At 40.6% G+C, this 25,062-nt stretch overlaps 2 protein-coding genes across 4 annotated transcripts in view; both read left to right on the top strand.

Annotated features, from left to right (window-relative positions):
* RTCB (RNA 2',3'-cyclic phosphate and 5'-OH ligase) overlaps positions 1–25,062 on the top strand; it is a 300,226-nt gene that overhangs the window by 223,636 nt on the left and 51,528 nt on the right. The gene's annotated exons all lie outside the window — the stretch shown is intronic.
* BPIFC (BPI fold containing family C) overlaps positions 18,635–25,062 on the top strand; it is a 36,712-nt gene continuing 30,284 nt past the window's right edge. Inside the window, exon 1 of one of the 3 annotated variants that reach the window (XM_069082022.1) lies at positions 18,635–18,766. The gene's annotated coding sequence lies outside the window, so the exon portion shown is untranslated. The remainder of the gene's footprint in view (positions 18,767–25,062) is intronic. The other 2 variants (XM_069082020.1, XM_069082021.1) reach the window with 2 other exon arrangements.

Genomic DNA, 25,062 nt, shown 5'->3' with positions numbered 1-25,062 from the left:
GGCCGTGTGACCTTGAGCAAGTCACTTAACCCCGATTGCTTAGGGGCAGCCAGGGGGCTCAGCGAGTAAGGGCACCGGCTCCAGTGTTGGGATGACCTGGGATCAAATCCTGGCTCAGACACTCAGCACCCACCCAGAAACACCTGGCCGTGTGACCTTGAGCAAGTCGCTTAACCCCGATTGCTTAAAAAAAAAAAAGGAAGTAACATATGATTACATACCAAAAGAAGGTTTCACATATAATCCTTTCTCAAATCTTCACATACAAAAGTGTCCTTTTTTGGTATTTGCTAAATTCAGAACAAATTTTGTTTAAAAATTAAGGTAACGAAGTAAAGAATGGTGATCTAGTTGCTGTAATAAGATTTCTCTGTACATTTTATGTTGTCCTGTATCTAAATTAGAGTAAAAACTATTGTAATAAAATTTCTACCTACAGGTGGCAATACCTGCATTGTCCACTTTTTCAATGCTCTCCTTGATTCCACTTAGAAATAAATGCACAGGTACAGGGTAAAGAGGAGAGCGTAATTTGGAGCTATAATAACAATATATTACATTAATATTATTAATTACATTATTAAAATGTTATTCCATTATATTTTATATTTATGTATTATATAGATTTATATTATAGTGTAAACTTATATTTTATTATTACATTATAAATTATTGATAAAAATAAGCATAATAGTAATAGTAGCGATTGTTTATATCATGCCCACTATGGGCCAGGCTCTATGCTAAGCTATTTTGCAAATATTAGCTCATTTGATCCTTTCAACAACCCTAGAAGGTAGGTGTTATTATTATCCCCATTTTGCAGTTAAGGAGGAACTGAATTTGGAAGTTAAAAATGCACATAAATTTGACATTCAGAAAAATTAACTACACATGCACAATAACTGATAAGCAACTTCACTTCAAAATCCTCCCCCTTCTTACTTCTTTCCCCCAAAGCCTAAGGAGGTGGAATGGTGACATGCTGGACAAGACTTGAATCTGACAACTGGTGTTGAAGTTTTTCCTTTTCAACTTGTTTGTATGACCTTGGGCAAGTCAACTAACTTCTCAGAGCCTCCATTTCTTCAGCCTCTACTTATTCCACTGGATTGTTGTGAATATCAAATGAAATGGATTTGTAAAGCACGACATACATATGAAAATGTCATTAACATTCCATGACATTCCAAAATTAGTCTGGGTACCATTCTGTCATCATCACATGGAATCTAGAGCTCAAAGTAACCTTAGGGAACATCTACCATTACCTCTGTCCCCACTAATTTTACACATAAGGAAACTGAGGCCCAGGGAAATTGAATGACAATGAAGGTCAGAGCTAATAAGAGGCAGAGTCAGGTTCAAATCCAGGTCTTCCAAATACAAAGCCAGTGTTTTCCCCACTGCTTACGAGTGTCTCAGGACTTAACCTTAAATATCAGTTCAAAGAATAAATCCCAGAGGAACAAATCAGGTTCTTCTACTCAGATCATTCAGATAAGCACTGTCAAAGGTAACTTTTTAAAAAATTTGTATTTTCAGTTACAAATTCTCTCTTTCCCTCAACTCCATCCCATATCCTTTGAGAAGGCAAGAAATACGATGCCTACTATACACATGAAGACATGCAAAACCTATTTCCACATTAGCTATGTTCCAGGAAAGAAAAAGAGAGAAAGAAAAATATATTCTTCGATCTGTACTCCAAGTTTATCAGTTCTCTCTCTGGAAGTAAATAGCATTTTACATCTGAGTCTTCTGGAGTTGAGGCGGATCATTGCACTAATCAAAATTGCTAAATCGTTCACACTTGACTATCTTTACAATATTGTTGTTACAGTGTACAACATTCTCCTGGTTCTGCTCACTTCACTTTGCATCAATTCATATACGTCTTTGCAGGTTTTTCTGAAACCATCCTCTTCATAGTTTCTTACAATACTACTTGTTCAACCATTCCCAAACTGATGAACATCCCCTCAGTTTCCAATTCTTTGCCACCACAAAGAGCTGCTAGAAATATTGTTTACACATATAAGACCTTTTCCCTTCTCTTCCATCTCTTTGGGATACAGTGGTATTACTGGGTCAAAGGCTATGCACAATTTTTATAGCCCTTTGGACATAGTTCCAAATCATTCTCCAGAATGGTTGGACAAATTCACATCTCCCCCAATAGTGCATTTGGGCCCCCTCCAGAATCTATAATTTTCCTTTTCTGTCATATTAGCCAATCTGATGGGTATGAGGTGGTACCTCAGAGTTGTTTTCATTAGCATTTCTCTGATCAATCATGATTTAGAGCATTGTTTCATATGCCTATTGTCAGCTTTGATTTCTTCCTTTGGGAAATGCCTGTTCATATCCTTTGACCTTTTATCACTTGGGGACAACAAAAAGATTCCCGGCTGATTCACAGCCTTTAGAGCTAACTTTGAGGTAGGATTCAGGCACATCCTGTTTCTGTGGACTAGTATAACCAATTCCTATTTCCAGCAGGAACCAGTCTTCCATTGACTTTGCACCAAAGGCTTCTTTTCCTTCAGCTACAAAGTAGTCTGACTTAAAGAAGAGTGAGAAGATCCCATTGGAGAACAGGACACTCACTACACCCTGCAGATTAGACATTACCTTGACTTAAGGTAGGATAAATGCCACCCTGCCCCCTGTACATACTTCAGAGTCCTATAAGAAATCCCTCTCTGGGTTATTGTCTTTGCTCAGACTCTCCTCTCTCCTAAGAAGGAATAATAGCCATCACATGGTGCTTTAAGAATATTGTCTCATTCTATCTTCTATCTACTGTGCCACTTGGAAGAAATAATAGTTTTTCCCTTGTGTTCTAATTCTTCTTTCACAACATGACTAATGTGGAAACACATTTAATGTGATTGTACATGTATAGCCTATATCAGATTGCTTGCCATCTTGGGGAGGAGAGAGGAGAAGGAGGGAGGGGGAAAAATTTGGAACTCAAAATCTTATAAAAATGAATGTTGGGGGCGGCCAGGTAGCACAGAGAGTAAGAGCACCTGCTCCAGTGTCAGGATGACCTGGGGATCAAATCCGGGCTCCGACACTTAGCACCCACCCAGAAACACCTGGCCATGTAACCTTGAGCAAGTTAATTAACCCCGATTGCTTTAAAAAATTTAAAAAAAAATAAATGTGAAAATAATCTTTATATGTAATTGGAAAAAATAAAATACTATTAAGTAGGGGGGAGAGAAATAATAGTAGCTAGCCTTTGTGTAATGTTTGAAGGTTTGCAAAGTGCTTTACAAATATTAGTCCACATGATCTCACAACAACTCTGGAGGTAGGTGCTATGATTGTCCCAATTCTACAAATGAAGAAACTGAGACAGACAGAGGTGAAATGACTTGCCCAAGATCACACAAACTGTAAATGTCTACAGTCAAATTTGAAGTCAGATCTTTCTGGCTCCAGGGCAAAATTTGAACACAGGCCTCCCTGGCTCTAAGTCAGACTTTACTGCAAAGTGCAGCTAATAGAAAGTTTTAAGGGGAAATCGAAGCTGGTTACTGAGGGTTATGACTTCATTTGAGAGCCAGGAAATATGGAAATTAAGAATAAAACTATTCCAAAATGGTTCAGTGATGGATCTGGGTTCTAATTCCAGCTTAATCACTCCAACTTAATGGGGTAAATGCCTCCCTTCTCTGGGCCTTAGTTTCCCCATCTGTAAAGCAAGAGGTTTAGATGAGCAAACCAGCTTTGGACGTAACAGATTGAATTCAGGATATATTTAAGAAGGGGAGGGAAGTTGTACGTAACCGCTTGACAGCCCTCAAAAGTAAAATAAAATGAAATGAAGGGATAGGATGGAATTTTATGGTCTCTAGGATCCATGCTTCTACAAGACAGTGTCAAATTTGTCTTCCTTCTAGGGGCACTTAACAATTGTGTGTATGTTGAATGCAAAATGGTCTCCCTGTTTTAGGAAAATAGGAAAGGGCTCAAAGAAGACCCTCTCCCTTTTTGCTTACAAAATTGAGTCAAAGATCCTAGGCAAGAGGGGAAAAGTGGTTCAGGAGAAAAGCTAAGAAGGAAAAGATTCTGAAGAGTGAATTGAGAGGTTGGCCATCTACAGCAGCCCTCATTATAAGGGCAAAGAACTGGAATCTAACAGGAGCCCCATTAATTAGGGGATAGCTGAACAAAAGGTGGCATATGGATGTGAGGGAATATGTCATGCTCTAAGAAATGGTGAAGGGGATGGTTTCGGAGAAGCCCAGGAAGACTTGTATGAACTGACGCAAAGTGAAGTGAGGACTAGTAGAACATTTTACACAATAGCAACATTGTAAAGACAAACAACTTTGAATGGCTTGATCAACTCCATTGCTAACCCTTGATTCTAGAGGATGGATGATGAATTCTGCCACTCACCTCCTGATAGAGAGGTGATGGACACAGGGGGCAGAAAGACAAACACCTCTTTGGACATGGCCAGTGTAGGAATATAGCACCAGGCCTGGAGTTAACAAGACCTGAGCTCAAATACAGCCTGAGACACTTACTGGTTATGTAACCCTGGAAAAGGCATTTAGCCTCTGCCTCAGTTTCCCCAACTGTAAATTGGGGATAATAACAGCACTTCTCTCCCAGGGTGGTTGTGAAGACCAAGCAGCACCTCCCGTTCCTAGTCTTGTCCAGGTGCACACTGTCTCTCATCCTCCACGTCTGGGCCTGTTGAAGCCCTTCTTTTCTTACAAGTCAAGCTTAGCCTCTGGGTCACTGCTGCTATAAGATCCTTCACTGATTCCTCCATTATTTAGTGGTCTCTTCTTTTCTGAATTTTTCATACAGCTCTGTTTGGAGCTTACTTAAAGGCCATCTCATCAAACCCCCTCATTTTACAGATGAGGAAACCAAGGCACAGAGAAATTGCTTGCCCAGGATTACACAGCGGTAAGTGTTTGAGGTCAGATTTGAACTTGGGTCTTCCTTGACTCCAGGGCCAGCACTTTATCCACTATTCCCTGCTGCATCTCCATTCACTTACCATATAATCCCATATATTATCCTTAATTACCATCTCTCCCTAATGTAACATCATGACAAGGACATGACCCTGGGGCCTTGAAGGACCTTCCATTGCAACCCAAGCAGCGGTGGCGGGTTCTAGCGAATGAAAATATTCTGAGTACAAACTCAGTGATAAATTATATATCTGTTGTCCAAGTACCCACCTGGAACTGGGTTCTGGGGTCAGGGGATGTAAGTTCAAATCTTCCCTCTGACACTGTGTCACCCTAGGAAAGTCACTTCATCCCTCTGGGCCCATAAAATGAGGGGAGTAGGTGGGATAACCTCTAAGCTCCCATCCAGTTGATCTAGGATCCTATGACCTACCTCAGTTTCCTTGTCTGTAAAATGATGAGATTGGACTTGGTCTCTGCGATTTCTTTTCACTCCGGACCTAGAATTGTATAATCATCAGGATGCTTTCCTGAGTGATGAGTTTTCTGACCATAGTCATTCTTCAAGGCCATCTACAGGATCACAGAGGGGATTGTGGGTGAAGAGATCACCCACACAAATGAAATCACTATCTTGGAAGAACAGAAAGGAATAATTTTTCCTCCAAAGGTATTGAAACTGTCCTTGAGAATTGGCTCCAGGGACTGAGGTTAAAGTTATTAGTAAGTGGGGTGCAAAAAGGGGCAGGCCAAGGGGGACTGGGAGACTCTCCCAGATGCTTCCTTTGGGCCATAGAGTAATAACAAGCTGGGAAGCCCAGCTTAAGGGCGTCGGCACTTTATCCTGGACAAATATCCTTTCTTCCCTGCTCTGAACATCCTTCCAAGACTATGGCTAAGGAGACCTCTTGTTAACTGTTAGAGGCATTACAAGTATTTCATGTCGTTTCACTTTGGCACTAGGGGACCAGCCCAGTCAGGTCCAGTTTATTTCAAGAAGTAAAATGGAAACCTTCACACGCTCCAACGTCATCACTGCTCCACTCAGCCCAGTTTCAGAAATGCCTGATTTGTGTATCACACAAGAGCCTCATTCTTAACCCTGAAGGTTGGATGAGCTTTGGGTCAGGCTCTTTTCTTATGGCTTCAGAGCATTTCTCAGAGGACTGAGAGTCACTGTTCATGACATTATCTTGCTTGTGTTGAGACAAAATAGTCTTTGAGAGCCTCGAAGGCCAATTCATGATTGAAGATCAACACAAACTTGAAATAGCCTACAAAGAATACCGCACGCTAAAATCAGGGCTTCAGAAGTTGGCCAAGAGCCTTCTGAAGTATCTGGAAGGGCTGAATTCTAAATTTATATCATAAATTAATGGTTCTTTCCAGGAAAACTCATGAGTCTGGAGGAATTTTTTAAAAAGTGATTTCCAGGAAAATTCTTAACAAAAGTTCACTGGGCCATACACAAGCCTCTTTTCTGTTCCTTTTTTTAGATATTAAAATGTTTCTGTTCTTATTTCTATATTGAAATGTTCATGTGCCTTGATGATTGATAAATTTATACTAAAGACTAATTAATAAATTCATTTTTAAAAAGAAAATTACAAAGAAAACTCCAAGAATCTAAGAGTGAATACTATAGGGGTTCTAAAGAGAGAACGGCCATGATGGGAGAGAGTTATCCATGAAGGCCACACCTTGGTTTTCATACTGACAAGTTGCAGCTTATAATCCTAGAATTGAAAGGGACCTCAGAGACCACCTGGGACAAAAATTCCCTGATCTGTGGTGATCACATAGACTTTGCTTAAAGAGGCGAGAGTTGAACCCTCTACCTCCCTAGGACCAGCTCTCATCAGTAGGAAAAGAAGCTCCTTGAGAGTAGGAATTATTTCATTCTTTACATTGAGGCCTGGGCAAGACCTCAGCTTAAAAGGCCATGGTTTCTCACTGCATCCCGGGCCATTGCCAAGTCATTCTGACCTATGTCTGGCCACTGGACTTGGCTGGTTCTAGAGGAGAAAGTGAGGCCAATGACTTTGCACAGCCCTCCCTCACTTAAATCCAATTCACTAGCAAGTCAAGACATCACCTTCCTGATGTCATTGGTCCTTTTGGAGAGTGAAGGACAAATAATAACCACCATGTGATGCCTATGGCACCTGCCACACAGTAGGAATGTAACAAATGTTTGTTGATTGAGAGGTTGAGGCTTTTTCCCTGACATTAAACCAAAATTTGTTTTGCTTTGTTTTTATAATTTCGATCCATTGTTCCTAGCTCTGGAGCCAAAGAAAAAATATCTAATTCCTCTTTCACATACAGCTCTTATGATACTTGAAAGTACTATGTGATTTTTCCCTTATAGTCCACCCCCTACTCTTCATCCTACTGACTTGTGGGCCTGGCTCATCAACTCTACAGTGTAAGATGGATGAACCTATGGACTAATTCAACAGACTGCCCACCATACTGCGTCTGTATAATAAACCATTCTTCATTTTATTTTCCTTAAATGGAGTTTTGGAATGTACTTGTATTTCAATGATCCATGGTTTTCTGGGGCTTAGTGCAATCACAGCACAGTTAGTAAGCCAGAGCAAGTTGGTGGAGTCTTTGCCTTTTTATATATCACGGATCCCCTTTTGTCAATCTGGCAAAACTTATAGAGCCCTTCTCAGAATAATGTCTTTAAATATGTAAAACAAAATCAGTAAGATCACAAAGGAAACCGAAGATGAGTTAAGACAAAGATGGCGCCATTTTCCCAGACGATATCTCCTGCCCCCTGAGATCTATCCACAGGCTCCAGGTTAAGAACCCCTGATCTAAAGGATTCCTTAGGCCACATTTGGAATACTGTGGTCAGTTCTAAAGGCCACACTTTAGGAAGGACAATGAAAAGCTCCCTCAATCTTCTCTTTCCTCCCCCTTTCCCTCCCCAAACATATTCACAATGAAGAGGACTAATTGCATTTTTCTGATCCAAACCAAGTGCTTCTAGACACGGAGATAGATTGCTCGAAGAAACTTTTCCTTTTCCTTGGTGTGAACTCCTACAAAGGCAGATGGGTGACTTAGTGGACCTGGAGTCAGGAAGACCTGAGTTCAAATCTGACTGTAGATAATCCTTACTAGCTGTGTGACCCTGAATAAACCACTTTACCTCTGTCTGCCTCAGTTTCCTGAACTATAAAATGGGGATCATAACAGCACCTACTTCCCGGGGTTGTTGTGGGAGGGATGCTTAATAAATGCTTGTTTCTTTCCTGCATGGTAAAGTTGATTCATTTCATCATTTTATTCTCCTTAACTTTCTCTTCTCCAGGTTGAAGAATCTGAATTTCACTATCCTTTTATCCTATAATAGCCGTCTTACTGTATGTGGGAGGTCATCACATAGCAGAGGGATGGGATTTGTTTTACCTGAGGACACAACAAGAGTAATGGGATGGATGTTGCAAAGCAGTAGGTCTCAGCTCCTTTTAAGGAAAAGTCATCCAATGGTTAGAGCTAAACATAACTGGAACTACCTGCCTTGGAATAAATTCAGTCAAAGGGCCACACTTGAGGAATTAGAGGGCCACATGCGGCCTCAAGGCCTCAGGTCCCCACTTCTGGATCAGATGATCTCTGAGATTCTTCAAAACTCAGAAATTCTACAACCCACTCTAAGGCATCTTGGAAATCACTTATTCCAGCCCCTTCTGTTTATACATGGGGGAAATGAAAGATCATGAAGATAAATTGTCCATGGCTGTACAGTTAGTAAGTAGCAGTGTGTTGGCCAAATTCGAGGTTTCAGGAAACAAAGACCGCCTCATACTTAGCTGACATAACTTCAGGCTGAGTATATGTCGATTACAAGGACATACTCACTCTTACAAGGATGGCACAAGAGGACGTGTAAAAACCTGTTCTGTGGGGCAGAACAGGTAGGATGAGTCTTTGGCCTCGTCTGTCACAGGGACTCTGAAAAGGGTGTGTCTATACAGGAAATGATAGCCTGGCCCTTCGATGTTAGGGGCTATGAGGTTTTGTACTGAGGGCGAGAAAGAGAAATGCACCGACACCGATCTTGGATGGGTAGAGTGGTAGGATGGGGTGTGTACTCGTGAATACTTACCATCACTCTTCACTTTCTCTCTTTGCTTGTCTTACCTTCCCTGAGTGGAGAGTCCAGTCTGCAAGATTCAAGACAAGGATGGAAGTAAGATGGAAATAGTATGCAGGTATGATACACATGCACATGGAAGCCAGCTGTTGTTTCTACATTTTCACGTCTAAGGATCACCTCAGTGATTTTTTCACTTCAAAATAAGTGGTTGCCATTGTGAACAAACTAGTCTAAATCTAGGTGAAAATTTTTGTGAATATCTTACCCATCAAATACTTGGGGTTTTACCAAGTCTACCAAGGAAGTGCCCTTCCTTCCTCTCAATAGAACACTTCCTTCCTTTCAATAGTGCCTACTTGTTACATGAGGCTGCCACACATTGCAATTAATTTTGTGCTGATCATGCCTTAATAAATTTATGGCAATCCTTGAGATGACAAAAGACAGCTTAGACTTTTGCCAAATGGAGATTCTGTGAGTCCCTCCCTCACAAGGAAGAGGGAGGATGAGGGGGGTGGAAATAGGGCAGAAAGAAGGGCTTCCTGGTGGAAGAAGCATTTGTTTCTGGAGTTAGGCAGCTCCAAAGTGATTGTGGTCTGTCCTGGACCAGGGGCAGAGAGGGGAAGGTGACCCTGCTGCTTCTTTGGAGTCTCCCATGAAGCAAGTCTTCCCCAATGATCAGGAGAGTCTAAGCTATTGGTAGAATAGCCATAGAAGAACACATAACCAGGGAGGGAACCTCTCCTCACTTGCCCAAAGTTACACTCCTAATAAGTATTAAGGGCAGGATTTGAACCTTGCACATTTGATTTGAAAGCCAATCAGAATCAGGCTGTTCTTGCCACCCCAACTCCCCTCCCAAGCAATTCCCACTCAGGGATTGACGGGAGCTGCTCCTTCGTTTGTTTGTCCTCGTTTTCGAAGAGGACCGATGACCTCAGTCCTGACTCCTGGGTGAATTGATGAAAGTGAGGCAGGCCTTCACAAAATCATCAGTCTCATTTTCTCTTCCAGAGTTCCATCAAATTCCAGGGGTGATGGCAAGAGTCAACATGAGCTCCAATGGTCAGGACGTAGGGGATGGGCAGGCTCCAAGTACTCCAGGTCTGAGAACAAAGCAGGCTAAAACTTCCTTGTTGATTGGTGTTGGCATGGGCTCCATAAACAATTGTCTAAGTGAGACAGACATAGCCAATTTCAAAAGAAAAGGAAAAAATTCTCCCAGAGAAAATAATCTAAGAGCCCATTTTTCAGTAACACTTTGGGACTGCAAAGGGAATTCCTTACAGCAGCGCAATAAGATATAAAATGCAAATTGTTGTTATTATTATTCCCATTTAAATATAAGGAAACTGAGGTACAGTGATTCTAAGTGACTTGCCCAGCCAAGATCATAAAGCAAGTTAGACTCATAGTGAGAACTCAAATTTGTCTCCAAACTGAAGCTCATACTCTTTTCAACACATCATGTCAAACAGCTATCTTCCATTCAGAGAAATCTTACTATTCTCAGGACTAGGATAATAAAGACCTACCTACTCTGTTTATTTTGAGCATCTTTTTAAGTTTCATATACAATTATCACTGTATTTACACTGTTGTTTTGATGTTTTAATTAAAGGTGTACCTGCGTAACACTGGGACTAAATGCATTGTCAACAATTAGTGCATGAAATCATTCATCTTACTTTCTAGTTTCTATTAGCAAAGATTAATCACCAAATGCTCCACCAAACCTGCTTCTCCTTGGGTGAAAACTTTCCTTGTTAAATTTTCCTCCCAACCTCCCAGTGAATCTAAAACATTGTCAAAAGTTTGCCCAATTTCTTCTCAGAGAGGATTCCTTTAATATGTGAGCTGGATTAGATGGCTGCTGATGGCCTTGTCAAATCTCCAATTCGATGATTCTTTGTGGATTGACCAATTTAAAAGCTAGAATGTATATAGTGCTTTAAGACTTGCAAATAGGTCACCTGATCTGGTTCTCACCACAACACTGGAAGGCTTTAACTACCATTTTATATATGAGGAAACTGAGGGACTAAAAGGGTACCTTGCCCAGTGTCTGGCATTTAATAAATAAGCCATTTAATAAATGATTATTGATTGCTTAATTTTCATTAGTTCATTCATTCATCATAGAACAGGAAATCCAACTGAAGTTAATTACACCTCTGTCTTTGGAGCTATGGCCATCTCTTGGAAGGAGGCTGAGATAAATCCTGGTCTTGGCCATTTTCCTCTTCTATCCTGTTACATAGTGTGTGCGTAATAAATAGGTGCTGGATTAGACTGAACAGAACTGACAAAACCAAGTGCCCTGTGCTTATGCTGACTCAGTGAAGACACCCAATGAAATCAAATACTCACCTATCTCTAATGGCATTAAAGAAATCCTGGAGTGGAGAAGTTACACAATAATTGACGAGCCCAGAGAATTCACCCCCAAGGAATATTGTGACAGTCCTTATTAAAAATTCTAGAGAGGTTTGGTCCCTTATAAATAATTAAATGATAGTGCTATCTGTGGTCACATCCCCTGCAGATAAGGCCTAGATGTCATGTTTCATGTTTCATAGCTAATTCTACCCAGAGCCCAGAAGACGTTTAAGGTGCATATTTTTTTGGTGGTTAATAACACGATCCATAAGCATTGGTTAAGCATCAACTGTATTCCAGGGTACTTTGCTGGGCACTAGAGAGACAAAGACAAAAATGACCTAGTCCCTTCCCTCAAGAAATTTCCATTCTAATGGGAAGGATATAATATGTGCATAAGAAAAAGAATGATGGGTAATCAGCCTGGAAAAACAGGCTAAAAACAGATTGAAGAGGACTTTAAGTGCCAGAGAAAGGAGTTCCTGTTTTTTAGCCCCAAGACAGTAGGGAGTCACTGAAGCTCTTTGGGAAGGATAGATGGGAGTGGGGAAAGATCCGAGGCAAGGAGAACATTACATTAGTCCACAAAATAGTAAGATAGTGAGTGCCTGGACTAGGGAGATTGTGGAGTAAAAAGAAAGGATATGAGAGATGTGACAGGGACAAAACCCATAAGAATGGGTGATTGATTGAATGTGGGGAGGAGAGAGACAATCAAAATTTGAAGATGACTATGAGGTCATGAACCTGGTGATTATAACCATGAAGAAAAAATTCATGAGGCATAATATCTGGGTTATTAATAATTTTAGTAATAATGCTAGTACTTTTAATAAAAGGGCAGTGGTACTCTCAAATGCCAAGAACAATCATGGAGACAGGTTCATAATTTATATGCCTTTCCAAGAGGGGTGTTCCTGAGGGTGGCAATCAACTCTGATTGGTTAATAATTAATGAGAGATTGAATATTACAATGAGGGGCTGGATCTATTCTAATAAACTTTGATTATGTCATTTACTTCAAAGTTACCCCCAGCTTTGGGCATTCTATTCAAATAATGTATCCCCTTCCAAACCTGAGTAGAGAACTGGGGACTTCCTCACCTGGGTGAGGTCTGAACAAGATTGTTTCCAATCTCATTATCAATAATGTCCTTCAAGAGACTGAACTTTGAAATAAGAACTATAGAAAAAGTGGGGGGAGCAGCTAGGTGGCCCAGTGAATAGAACACCGGCCCTGGAGTCAGGAGGACTTGAGTTCAAATTTGACCTCAGACACTTAACACAAAAACTAGCCGTGTGACCTTGGGCAAGTCACTTAACCCCAACTGCCCCCCCCAAAAGAAAAAGGGGGGAACAGTGGGTCTTCACAAATCATTGGTTACTGATAATCATTTCTCTCAAGTAGACATAGGAAAGTTAGGAGAAAGTAGGTGATTTGGGGAGAAAGATACTGAACTTTTTTTGACCATTCCCATTTCAAAAGGCCTAGTAGGCCTTTTGTGGGGGGATACTGGTAGGCCATGGCCAGAGCCTCTGCCCATTATGTGAGTCTTGAACAGGCCCTGTGATACCAACAGCGTTTCAAGTCACATGGGAACTAGGGAATGTTACTGGACAGTAGGGCTGAGATGTAGGCAGATAGAGCACAAAGGTATCTTTGTTTTATGCACAGTGGGAGGCTTTGCTCTGATGTCATGACCTCTGGCATCTCCACTGGCATATGAAAAACACTGAGCACAAGCCAGCCAGAGGCCTTTGCCTACTTATATTCTTGCTGTTTTATTTTAATTTAATTTATTTTATTTTTTGAGTTTGGATTTTTTAAATTAAAAAGTATTTCTTTCCTCTTCCCCTGCCCTACTGGAAAAAAAAAAGGAAAATAAAACCCTTGTATCAAATATATTGCTCTGTGTTTGACAATGATATGCACCCTTACAAGCTGAGGAAACCTACTTTTTATACCCTCTGCTTGTGTCAGTCAGTCCAGGAGCCTAATATGTTCCATATCCTAATATTAAGAGCCTAATATGTGCCAACACTATGTTAATACAATGGAGATATAGAGAAAGCCAAAAGATCGTGCCTGATCTTTTTTTTTTAGCTTTCTTAATAATATTTTATTTTTCCAAATTACATGTAAAAACAATTTGAATATTCATTTTTAAAATGTTTGAGTTCTAAATTCTGTCCCTCCCACCTTCCCCTCCCTCATCTCTAAGATACTAAGCAATTTGATATAGGTTATACATGTACAATCATACAAAACAGATTTTCATGTTAGTTGTGTTGTAAAAGAAGACACAAACAAAAAACCCATAAAAAATAAAGTGGGGAAAAAAAAACGTTTCAATCTGTATTCAGACTCCATTAGTCCTTTCTCCAGAAGTAGACAGCATTTCTTGGATCATTGTATTGCTAAGAATAACTAAATCATTCACAGTTGATCATCATTACAATATTGCTGTTACTGTGTACAATATTCCCCTGGTTCTGCTCATTTCATTTTTTTTTTTCATTTTTCAAATGCTTTATTAACTTCTGATTTACATCATTCATTTCTGCCACATTTTGAGTTACAAATTTTCTCCCCATTTTTCCCCTACCCACCACCCCAAAATATCAGTCCCACAGGATACCCCCTCCTCCAATCTGCTCTCTCCCATATCTTCTCCCATACCCCCTTCGACTTTTCCAGTGGATCTCTATGCCCCAGTGCCTGTATATCTTATTTCCCAATGACATGTAAAATAGTATTAATAATATATATATTTTTTTTTTAAACATTTGATTTTAAAATTTTGAATTCCAGATTCATTCCCTTCCTCCCTTGTCACCCACCCTTACTGGGAAGATAAGCAGTTCAGTATAGGTTGTACATGTATAGCTAATGCAAAACAATAACATAGTAGATATATTGTAAAAGACTGACTATATTTCCCTCCCTCCTATCCCACCTCCCACTTGTTCTGTTCTCTACTTTGATCTAATCCCTTTTCAAAAGTGGGTGCTTCCAACTTCCCTCCCCCCCCAACCTTCCCTCCCTTCCATCATCCCCCCTCTCATCCCCTTCCTCCACTACTCTCCTGGAGGGTGAGATACCCTATTTAGTGTGTATTTCATTCCCTCCCCAAGCCAAATTCAATGAGAATAAGGTTGACCCATTCCCTTTTGCCTCACTATTCTTCCCCTCCATTGTAACCATTTTCCCTTGCCTCTTCTATATGAGATAGTTTACCACATTCTGTCTCTCCCCATCTCCTCTCATTATATTCCTCTCTCACCTCTTAATTTCCCCTTTTAAGTATCATCCCTTGCCATTAAATTGGTCCTGTGCCCTCTATCTATGTCTACCTGTAAACATATATACACACATTCACATATGTATTCATATGCCCATATACCTTCATATATAGACATATATATATATATATTCCCTTCATCTATTTTCATACTGAGAAAAGTTTCATCAGTTACAATTATCATTTTTCCATGTAGTAATGTTAATAGTTCAACTTTTATAAGTTCCTTATGATTTCTTTTCCCTGTTTACCTTCTCATGCTTCTCTTGCTTCTTGTATCTGAATGTCAAATTTTCTATTCAACTCTGGGTTTTTCATCAAGAATGCTTGAAAGCCCTCTATTCCACTGAATGACCATATTTCCCCCTGAAACATGATATTCAGTTTTACTGGGTAGGTGATTCTTGGTTTTAATCCCAGCTCCTTTGCCCTCCAGAATATCATATTCCAAGCCCTTCGATCCCTCAGGGTAGAAGCTGCCAGGTTCTGAGTTATCCTGCTTGTGTTTCCGCAATACTCAAATTGTTTCTTCCTGGATGCTTGTAATATTCTCTCCTTGATCTGGGAATTCCGGAACCTGGCTATAATATTCCTAGGAGTTTTCTTTTTGGGATCTTTTTCAGGAGGTGATCGGTGTATTCCTTCAACCTCTATTTTGCCCTCTGGTTCTAAAATGTCAGGGCAGTTTTCCTTGAGAATTTCTTGGAGGATGATTTCTAGGTTCTTACTTTGATCATGGCTTTCAGGTAGTCCAATAATTTTTAAATTATCTCTCCTGGATCTATTTTCCAGGTCAGTGGTTTTTCAAATGAAATATTTCACATTGCCTTCTATTCTTTCATTTGTTTGGATCTGTCTAACAGCATCTTGATTTCTCATAAAGTCATTAGCTCCATTTATTCCAATCTAATTCTGAAGGAATGATTTTCCTCAGTGAGCTTTTCAGATTCTTTTTCCATCTGGCAAATTCGGCTTTTTAAAGCATTCTTCTCCTCATTGCCTTTTTGAGCCTTTTTTGCCATTTGAGTTAGTCTGTTTTTTAAGGTGTTATTTTCCTCAGTCATGTTGTTGACTCTCATTTCATAATTTTCTTGCATCGTTCTCGTTTCTCTTCCCAATTTTTCCTCCACTTCTCTTATCTGCTTCTTAAGATCTTCTAATGGCCTGTAACCAGTTCATATTTTCCTTTGAAGCTTTTGGTACAGGAGTTCTGACTTCACTGTCTTTCTCCTATTCCATGCTTTGATCCTTTTTGTCCCCAAAATAGGAGTCTAATGTTGGAATCTTCTGTCTGCTTTGCTTCCTTTGCCTGATCATGTTGCCACTAATTACTTGATTTTGGGGCTTTTGGGCACAGTAGGACTCTGCTACCAGACAGGGGAGCTTCATACCAAAGGCTGAGGTTTTCTCAGCTGCCAGAAGTATTAGTTGGGTACCCTCTCTGAGGTCTCCACATGCTCTGGCAAGCTGGTCGCACACCCCAGGACCTCCATCCTAGACCGTAGTTGCTTGGTCCCCCTACAATCTGCAGGCCAGGAGCTGAAGCTGCCATGTGGCCACAGCTGTGCTGCAGCCCTCAGCGGCTTCTTGCCCCAGGGGGCAAGTCTATACTGCACTGACCTCTCACTTTGTCCTTAGCATCTATGTGTTGATAATTCTGGATCGTCACAGCTGCTGGTGATCTGGAGTCCCTCCAGCCAGTGGATGGCTGTGGCAGCCCTGAGGCTAAGACTTCTGGCTCTAGTGGGACTAGGGTGGGCTCCCAGAGCACTGCACTGGCCACTTCCTGCCAGCCTGCCTTGCTGTCCTTAGCGGGAGGTTAGCTTCTCTGTGTCATTTTGTGGGTTCTGTAGCTCCAAAGTTTATTCAGAGTCCCCTTTTACATGGATTGGAGGTGGTGAGAGCTGGAGCCCTGCAGAGGTTCTGTTTCTACTCCACCATCTTGACTCCCTGCTCATTTCATTTTGAATCAGTTCATGTAAGTCTTTCCAGGGTTTTCTGAGAGATTCCTGCTTGTCATTTCTTAAAGCACAATGCTATTCCATTACATTCATATACCACAACTTGTTCAAATTCCCCAATCACTGGGCATCCCCTCAATTTCCAATCCTTTGCCACCACAAAAAGAGCTGCTATAAATATTTTTGTACAAATAGGTCCTTTTCCCTTTTTTATTATTTCTTTGGGATACAGACTTAATAATGGTACTGTTGTATCAAAGGGTATACACAGTTTTATAGCCCTTTGGGCATAGTTCCAAATTACTCTCCAGAAGGGTTGGATTAACTCATAGCTCTACCATCAATGCATTAGTGTCCTAATCTTCACATATCCCCTCCAACATTTACCATTTTCCTTTTTTGTCATATTAGGTATGAGGTAGTACCTTAGAGATGTTTTAATTTGCATCTCTCTAATCAACAGTGATTTAGAGCATTTTTATATGACTAGAGATAGCTTTGACTTCTTAGTTTGAAAACTGCCTGTTGATATCCTTTGACTATCAATTGGAGAATGACTTGCATTCTCATAAATTTGATTTAGTTCCACACATAGTTGAAAAATAAGGTCTTTATCAGAGACACTTGCTGTAAAAAGAAAAATTACCAACTTTCTGCTTTCCTTCTAATCTTGGCTGCATTGGTTTTGTTTGTTCAAAAACTTTTATTTAACATAATGAAAATTATCCATGCTCTCTATCTCTTGTTTGGCTATAAATTCTTCCCTTTCCCATAGATCTGACAGGTAAACTATTCCTTGCTCTCCTTTTATTTTATTTAATTTTGGTTTTTGGAAGTCAATTGGGGTTAAGTGACTTGCCCAAGGTCACACAGCTAGTTTTTGTGTTAAGTGTCTGAGGCTGGATTTGAACTCAGGACCTCCTGACTCCAGGGCCGGTGCTCTATTCACTGTGCCACCTAGCTGCCCCCCTTGCTCTCCTAATTTGTTTATGGTATCACCCTTTATGTCTAAATCATGCATCCATTTTGGCCTTCTCTTGGTATATGGTATAAGATGTTGGTCTATACCTGGTTTTTGCCATATTGTTTTCCAGTTTTCCCAGCAGTTTTTGTCAAATAGTGAGTTTTTGTTAGTCTCCGCTCTTGAAAAGTAAGAGAAAGAGACACAGATACACAGTTATATACAAATAAGGTATATACAGGATAAATCAGAGATAATCCACAGAGGAAAGGCATCGTCATTAAGGGGGATTAGGAAAGGCTTCTGGTAGGAGGTGGAACTTTATCTGGGAAGCACTTTAGTCCTTTCAGCCACTCAGATCAGCCTCCTAAGACAGAAATCCAGGTAGAGATGATTGACAGTCAACTGGAGATATGAGGCTAGGGCTTGGGAAAGAGCTGAGAGTCAGATAATGTAGATTGGGAGGTCATTTGCATAAAGATGATACTGTAGTTAAATACATAAGAGTTTCTGAATCACCCAGCACCAGTGCCCTAACCAGAAGAACTACTGGCCTGCCCAGTAAAGAAACCCCATCTAGGTCTAAAGCTACAAGAAACCTTAGACATCATTTAATCTAAAACTGGTTTCTCAGATAAACAAACTAGTCCCAAGAAGTTAAATCATTTATAAGTAGCAGAGTCAAGATTTGAACTCAGATCCTCTGACCCCATTTTCCATCTATAGTAATCAGTGTCATCTAAGACTCCCTATATTCAAAATACTGGAAGCCTGCTAGTAATTGGCCTGGCGAAAAGATGCATGTGTGTTTTCCAGGGAGATGATTAGAAAGGTAGTATTGTCTGTTCAGTCAGTCAGAGTATAGCTTTGCATGCATACTGTCATTGCTTAATTGCAATGAAGTAATTATTTATTGTATTTTGAAAGAGGCTTAAAAAAACCGCCCCAGAGATGATTCAGACCAATAATTATCTTGGTTCTATCGCAGCTGAGTTTCAGGCACAAAGTACTGAACTTTCTGGCTTCAAAGGAGAAGGTGAGACAGGAACCAGCCAGGGCTGAAGAGCTGCTGTCCAGCGTCTCCCTGCTCAAGGTAAGACTCTTTAGAATAAGCTGCCCCCTTTTCTAGCATGTGTCCCTTGTGAGCACACACCATGACACTGTCACTGGGAGACAGCTCAGTTTCTTTGGCTCTTTAACCCTGATGAATTGTAAATTATTACAATTGTGTGTGTGTGTGTGTGTCTGTGTGTGTGTGTTTTCTCCCTATCCCAGAGGATGCTTAAGTAAGAGGCATGGTGAAAATTGTGAACATCTGTAGGACCTACCACCACTGGAAAAATGTAGAGTTGGCATATTTATTTCATTAGACTCCCATTGTTAGGATAATGTTGGGGAAGTGAATCAGTATTCCTGACGTCATTTACCCAAGCAAAATTCATGCATTCCTGGACCTAATCTGTCTGGTAGAGGAGTATAATAGATGGCTCCTATGGTCTCTTCTGCCACTTTAGAATTCTGAGATGTTCTTGCTTTACTGGGAAAACAAAGTACCATGCTCAACTGAAATAAAAAAGCTAAGTAATCTCCCATGATTGGTAAAGGGAAGTCTCAGCCACTGGGGAATCTTGAAGTCATGAGGCATAACTGGTCTAGCTTAGGCAAAAAACAAAAAAAACAAAAAACAAAATCCACCACCCTCATATTTGTCTGAATTATCTAAATTGATAAGCACGAGGTGTGGGGAAAGGAGGGAAAGACTTGAATTGAATATTACAATTCATTGTGTTGCCTGAACCTGATTTTAAAATCTGGAACTTTATGGAATTTTTTACCCTAAACAGAATTCCTGGAAGGGAGAAAAAGGGTGGGTGGGGTGAGGATAAACCTTGATTCAAGTCCTTACCTCTGCTTCTAACTAGCCACACTAAGCTAATCTGCTTTGTGTTTCAATTTCCTCATCTGTAAAATGGGTATTATATGTGGGGGTTGTGGTAAGAATCTAGTGAGATGAAGGACTGGGGTAGGACTTTGTAAACTGTAAAGCATGGTTGAATACAAGGGATTCTTATTATTGGTTACTTGAATTCTCTTGGATTAGACTAATTACTGAGATACAGGCTTCTACATGGTCATTTCTGTAGGGTTAGTGACATCCTTTCTGCTCAGGCTTCTGTGAACCAGGCAGTACAGGGGAGAGAGCCATGAGTCTGGAATAAGATGACCTAGGTTCAAATCACACTTCTGTTTACTACCTTTGTGACTTTGGGAAAGTCACCCCATCTCTGGGCCTCAGTTTTCTCATCTATAAAATGGGGTTGCTGGAGTACATGACCTCTTTGTCTCATCCAGCTCTAATTCTATGAACCCTAAGGTCCATTCCAATCTTAAAGGCTCCAATGTATGACATACTTGGTGATGTCAGAGCCTCACAATGTGCAGCACTTGGAAGCCCAGGCCCTGAGTTCAAATCATGTCCCTGTGTGACCTTGGGGAGGTCACTTTATTTCTGAGCTTGTTTCCTCATCTTACATCAGTAAACATTTCATGAGGTCGTTGGACTAGATGTCTTCTGTACTTGCTCCCAATTCTTACTATGAAGAACAAGAATAATGAACATTTCTATGGCAGTTGAAGGTTTGAAAAATACTTTACAGATATTTTCTCATTTGATCTATACAGAAGCCCTAGAAGGTAGGTGCTATGATTTTCCCTATGGGGAAACTGAGGCTGGGAGAAGTTAAGTGACTTCCCAAGTGTCACCCAGCTAATAGATGTCAGAGATTGGATTTGAACCCAGGTCTTCCTGACTCCAAGTCTGGTTCTCTCTCTCCTATACAACCTAAAATATTCCTTCCCCATGAACAGAACCAACAAATTGATATTTTTTTTATTCTCAGGGATATTTTTACAAAGTTGTATTGTATCTAACAAGCTCCGGTGGGCATTTCTTTTTCTTGGCAATTGACTTGGATCAGTTTAATACAATTTAAGTTACATCCAAAATACAGAAAATCATGAATTAAAAAACTCACTTTTGAGCATGGCTATCCATTTTGTCCTTCTATATGAGAATGGACATTTTGTACTTTTAAGACTTCTGACCATTGCAAAAGCACCTTCACTGCCACAGAATAACCAACCGGAAACATTTCAAATTCATGTTGGGCTCTTTCTTACAGAGAACTGGCCCTGCCCTTGCTTGTCAGGCAGTTAAATGGTTTACATTTTTAATAGTCACCTGTCTTTACACAAAAGAGTTTTTTCCTGCCCTTACTCATTAATTATCACTGTCTCTAAACATTTTAACTGAAAGTTATGTACAGACTCTCCCTTTAGCCCCTAGTAATTTCATGTGCTCATAAATTTCCAAGAGAAAAAATATCCTCCTTGGCTTCAGATTTTCATTCTTAAAATGAATGACATCTAATTGACACATTTAAAGAATTCTCAGGAAATCCTTATGTCATTTTGGAGATGAGAAATACAGAGTTGTTTTTTTTCTTTTAACTTTAAATAAATCTGAAACTCTTGCCATGCCCAGCAAACTCAAATGTATATGACTTCAAAAGTTAAAAAAATTAAACCTCTAGTCAATTCTTAATTTCATACTAGGGTATTTAACCTTATTTGGGTCGAGGCCTTGTCCATGAAGCTGGATGAAGCCTGCAGACCCCTTCTCAGAATCATGTTTTTAAATAATTAGACAAAATAATAAATTTCAATTAGAGGTTAATGAAAATAAAGATGTCATTTTATTTTCATCTGAGTCTACAGACATTCCTTCTGAAATCTGTCTACACATGGATCCCAGGTTAAGAACCCCTGGTTTAAAGCATAGCCCTGCGTGCTACCACCTCACAATATCTGAATTAAAATGAAAAGTCTAGCATACAAGAGGGATTTCACAAACACTGGAAATGTTACTTGTGTGTATGACTTGTCTTTCCTGTTTCACTGTGGGCATAGAAAAATGTACATCAGGTGTGCCATTTTTCCCATCTATAGTCCCATGGAAGGTTAGTTCTAGAGGACGTTAGCAAGCATATAAGCAAACCCCTTCATTTTTACAGGTGAGGAAACTGAGGGACAGAGAAAGGAAAGACTTGTTCAAGGTGAACCAGCAGCATAGTGATAAAATCAGGACTAGAACCCAGAACCAAGTTAGTCTTTACTCAGCACAAATTTCTCTTTCCCTTGCCTTTTGTTTATCTATGACCACTCTGACTCTCCTCTTCCTTTCTTTCCCTTCCTTCAGAACAGCTCAAAAAGTGGCCAAACAAAATGATCTTCATCCCTCCCTCCCAAACAACCTGGTCTTTATTCTCTTTGTGATTATTTATGGTTGCACTTGATAGCTTCTCCATTAGAAAGTAAGCTCTCTGAGAGAAGGGATTGTTTCATTCTTTGTATTCATATAACCTTCAGTGCCCGACTCATAATAGGAATTAATAAATGCTAGTTGATTGATTGAGTCTTTTTGTGTCTGCAGAAATGTATGCCACTGTGCTCATCACAGTCACCTTTTTATCCCAAGTCCTTTTAAAATACTTATTCATGGGGTGGCTAGGTGGTGCAGTGAATAGAGCACCAGCTCTGGAGTCGGGAGGACCTGAGGTCAAATCCGACCTCAGACACTTAACACAAAAACTAGCCGTGGGACCTTGGGCAAATCACTTAACCCCAATTGCCCTCCAAAAAGCAAAAAATAAAATAAAATACTTATTCATTGAATCTTCAGAGCTTAGATGGGAGGTTAGGGGATGTTAAGTGATTTGCTTAGTCAGATGCCAACTCAGGTCTCTTGACTACCAATCCAGCTCTCCTCCACTGCCCTGTCAGGTCTCTATTTTCTTTGTCTTGGAGGCTAAGCGGCATTCCTCACTTGCCTGTGAACACTGATCCCTCCTCTAACTTCCTCTGTCATCCCATTCCACTCATTGTTTTGACCCATGCCTTCCCATCTAATGTCCGATTACCTCCTTCTTCATCTTCCACCCCCATCTCTAGGCCCTCCTCCCACCATTGCCTAGATGTTCCCCTTCCTGTCCAGAACCACCCCCTTCCAAAGTTAATTCTTCTTTGCCTGTTGTGCTGACTATGGCTTCCTTCCCTTGGCCCTAAGGGTCCTGGAGTTACTTGTGCATGTGGCTCATATTGTTGGTCAGGATCCAGATTTTCATCTTTTGCCTTCAGGTGCCACCTCCCACTCCCTCACTTCCCTAGGATCCCTAGGTTGCCACTTCCAAACAGTCATTCAGAATCCTTTTCATCAAGTTATCTCAATCCTTCCTTCAAGTCTTCTCCTTAGAAATGCCCTAAATCTAGAACAGTGGTTCTGAATTCTTTTTTGGGTCCTGGACTTCTTTGTGTATATGTATATACATTCATAAATATATACATATATATGTGTATAGTGAAGCCAATTAATTCCTTCTCAGAACAGTGTTTTTAAATGCATAAAACAAAACACATAGAATTACAAAGAAAACCTATTCTACTGAAATACAGTTATATAAATTTTAAAAACATACATGCAAGTTCACAGGCCCCAGGTTAAAAAAAAAAAAACCCTGACCTAGATAATTTTTCCTTTTATATTGAAGTTTCTATTATTTTTTAAATCACATTGTTAGCATTTCCCAGGACCATTGCTTCCCATATCAATCAATCAGTCAACAATCATTTATTAAACATTACAGTGGAGAAAGGGCAAACTTCTACCTACAAAGCAACCTCACCTGCCTTCCCATGGCCTTTGTGGCTATATGCTCTAAGTGATGACCACAGTTTAACTACAGGCACAATTTTGTTTTAATTTTATAATGAAAGAGACAAGACTGAAAAAAAAAAGGAAAATCTCCTATCCAGTGCAAGTTGGCTAAGTTGGCAGAACCGATTTCTCAGAGTTTCAAGGCCTATGTCATCTCTTGTGGTTCTCAAAAATGTTGCCTTTTGAGAGTTGGGCCTCTGGTATGGTGGATAGAGTGCTGGACATGGAGTCCTAGCAAGGTCACTCCTACCGTGTTTCCCCGATAATAAGACACTGTCTTATTATTTTTTTTGGACAGAAAAACACCAGAGGGCTTATTTTCAGGGGAGGGCTTATTTTAATGAACATTGACAGCAATTTTAATAAACAGGTAAATGTGAACAAAAAAATGTACCTTTATTCAATAATGAATTCAATAAAGAACAGGATGATGCGCTCATTGCTGCAGCTCTGATTGGATGCAGCTCAGAGCGCGGCGTGCGTTTCACGGGGGGGGAGGGGGGACAGTGCATACAGAGGGTACCGTAATGTAGCGTGTAGTGCAGGGGATCACCTTCACTACAGTAGCAATCTCAATAGGGCTTATTTTCGGGGGAGGGCTTATTTTAAGGAATCTTACACAGTAAGGGGAGGGCTTATTTTCGGGATAGGTCTTATTATCGGGGAAACACGGTAGAGCCCAGCTCTTCCTTGAGAGTTGGGCCTCTGGTATGGTGGACAGAGTGCAGGACATGGATTCCTAGTGAGGCCACTCCTCGAGCCTAGCTTTGCCTGTAGTAGGTGCTAGGAGGCACCATGGAGAGACTATTAGATCCAGAGTCAGGAAGACTTGAGTTCAAATGTGATCTCAGACATTTACTAGCTGTGTGACCCCTGGGCAAGTCACTTACTATCTGTTATCCTTATTTATGAAGCGGGGGTAATATTACTGCAGTTATTATGATATGGGAGGTTAAATGATTTGACCGAGGCTATACAAGCAATGAATATTATAGGCAACATTTGAACCTGGGTCTGCTGTCCCATGCAGCCTCCCTTCCCTGCCCCACAATGGATGCTTGCACATTTCCATCAACTTATTCCTACCTCAAAAAAAATCACCTTTTCCCTCATCCTCCACATCCATAAATCCCTCCCTGACTAATCAGAGAGGAAATAGTCAGTGACCTCCCTCTGCTCCCTGCCTTTGTCTAAATACCCAGCTCCCACGACTTCCTTTTCCCTTACCACCCCCACAAAATGTTGGCTTATTAATTTAATGTATTTGTTAAGTGGCGTCCCCTCCCTTGGTATGTGTGCCTGCCTTGGTGACATCTGTCATAGGTTGTAAGCACCCCCTCGCCTCCCTTATCTCCTAGCTTAATCTGTCCAACATTTTGCACATACTTTTGTTGCTGATAATGACTTTATGCCTCAGTTCATTAAGAAAATGAAGATGTGATGGGGCAGTTAGGCAATACAGTGGCTAGAGCACCAGTCTTGGAGTCAGGAGGACCCAAGCTCAAATCCAGCCTCAGATACTTACTGACTGTCACTTAATTCTGATTGCAGGAAGGAAGGAAGGAAGGGAGGGAGGGAGGGAGGGAGGGAGGGAGAGAGGGAGGGAGGAAGGGAGG

This window comes from Petaurus breviceps, unplaced genomic scaffold (assembly GCF_028583685.1).
Source record: "Petaurus breviceps papuanus isolate PSGF00001 unplaced genomic scaffold, PetGlider_PUasm1.0 156, whole genome shotgun sequence".
NCBI classification, from domain to species: Eukaryota; Metazoa; Chordata; class Mammalia; order Diprotodontia; family Petauridae; genus Petaurus; species Petaurus breviceps.
Note: the sequence above shows the minus strand (reverse complement) of the source record. Positions and strands in the feature narration are given on the sequence as shown.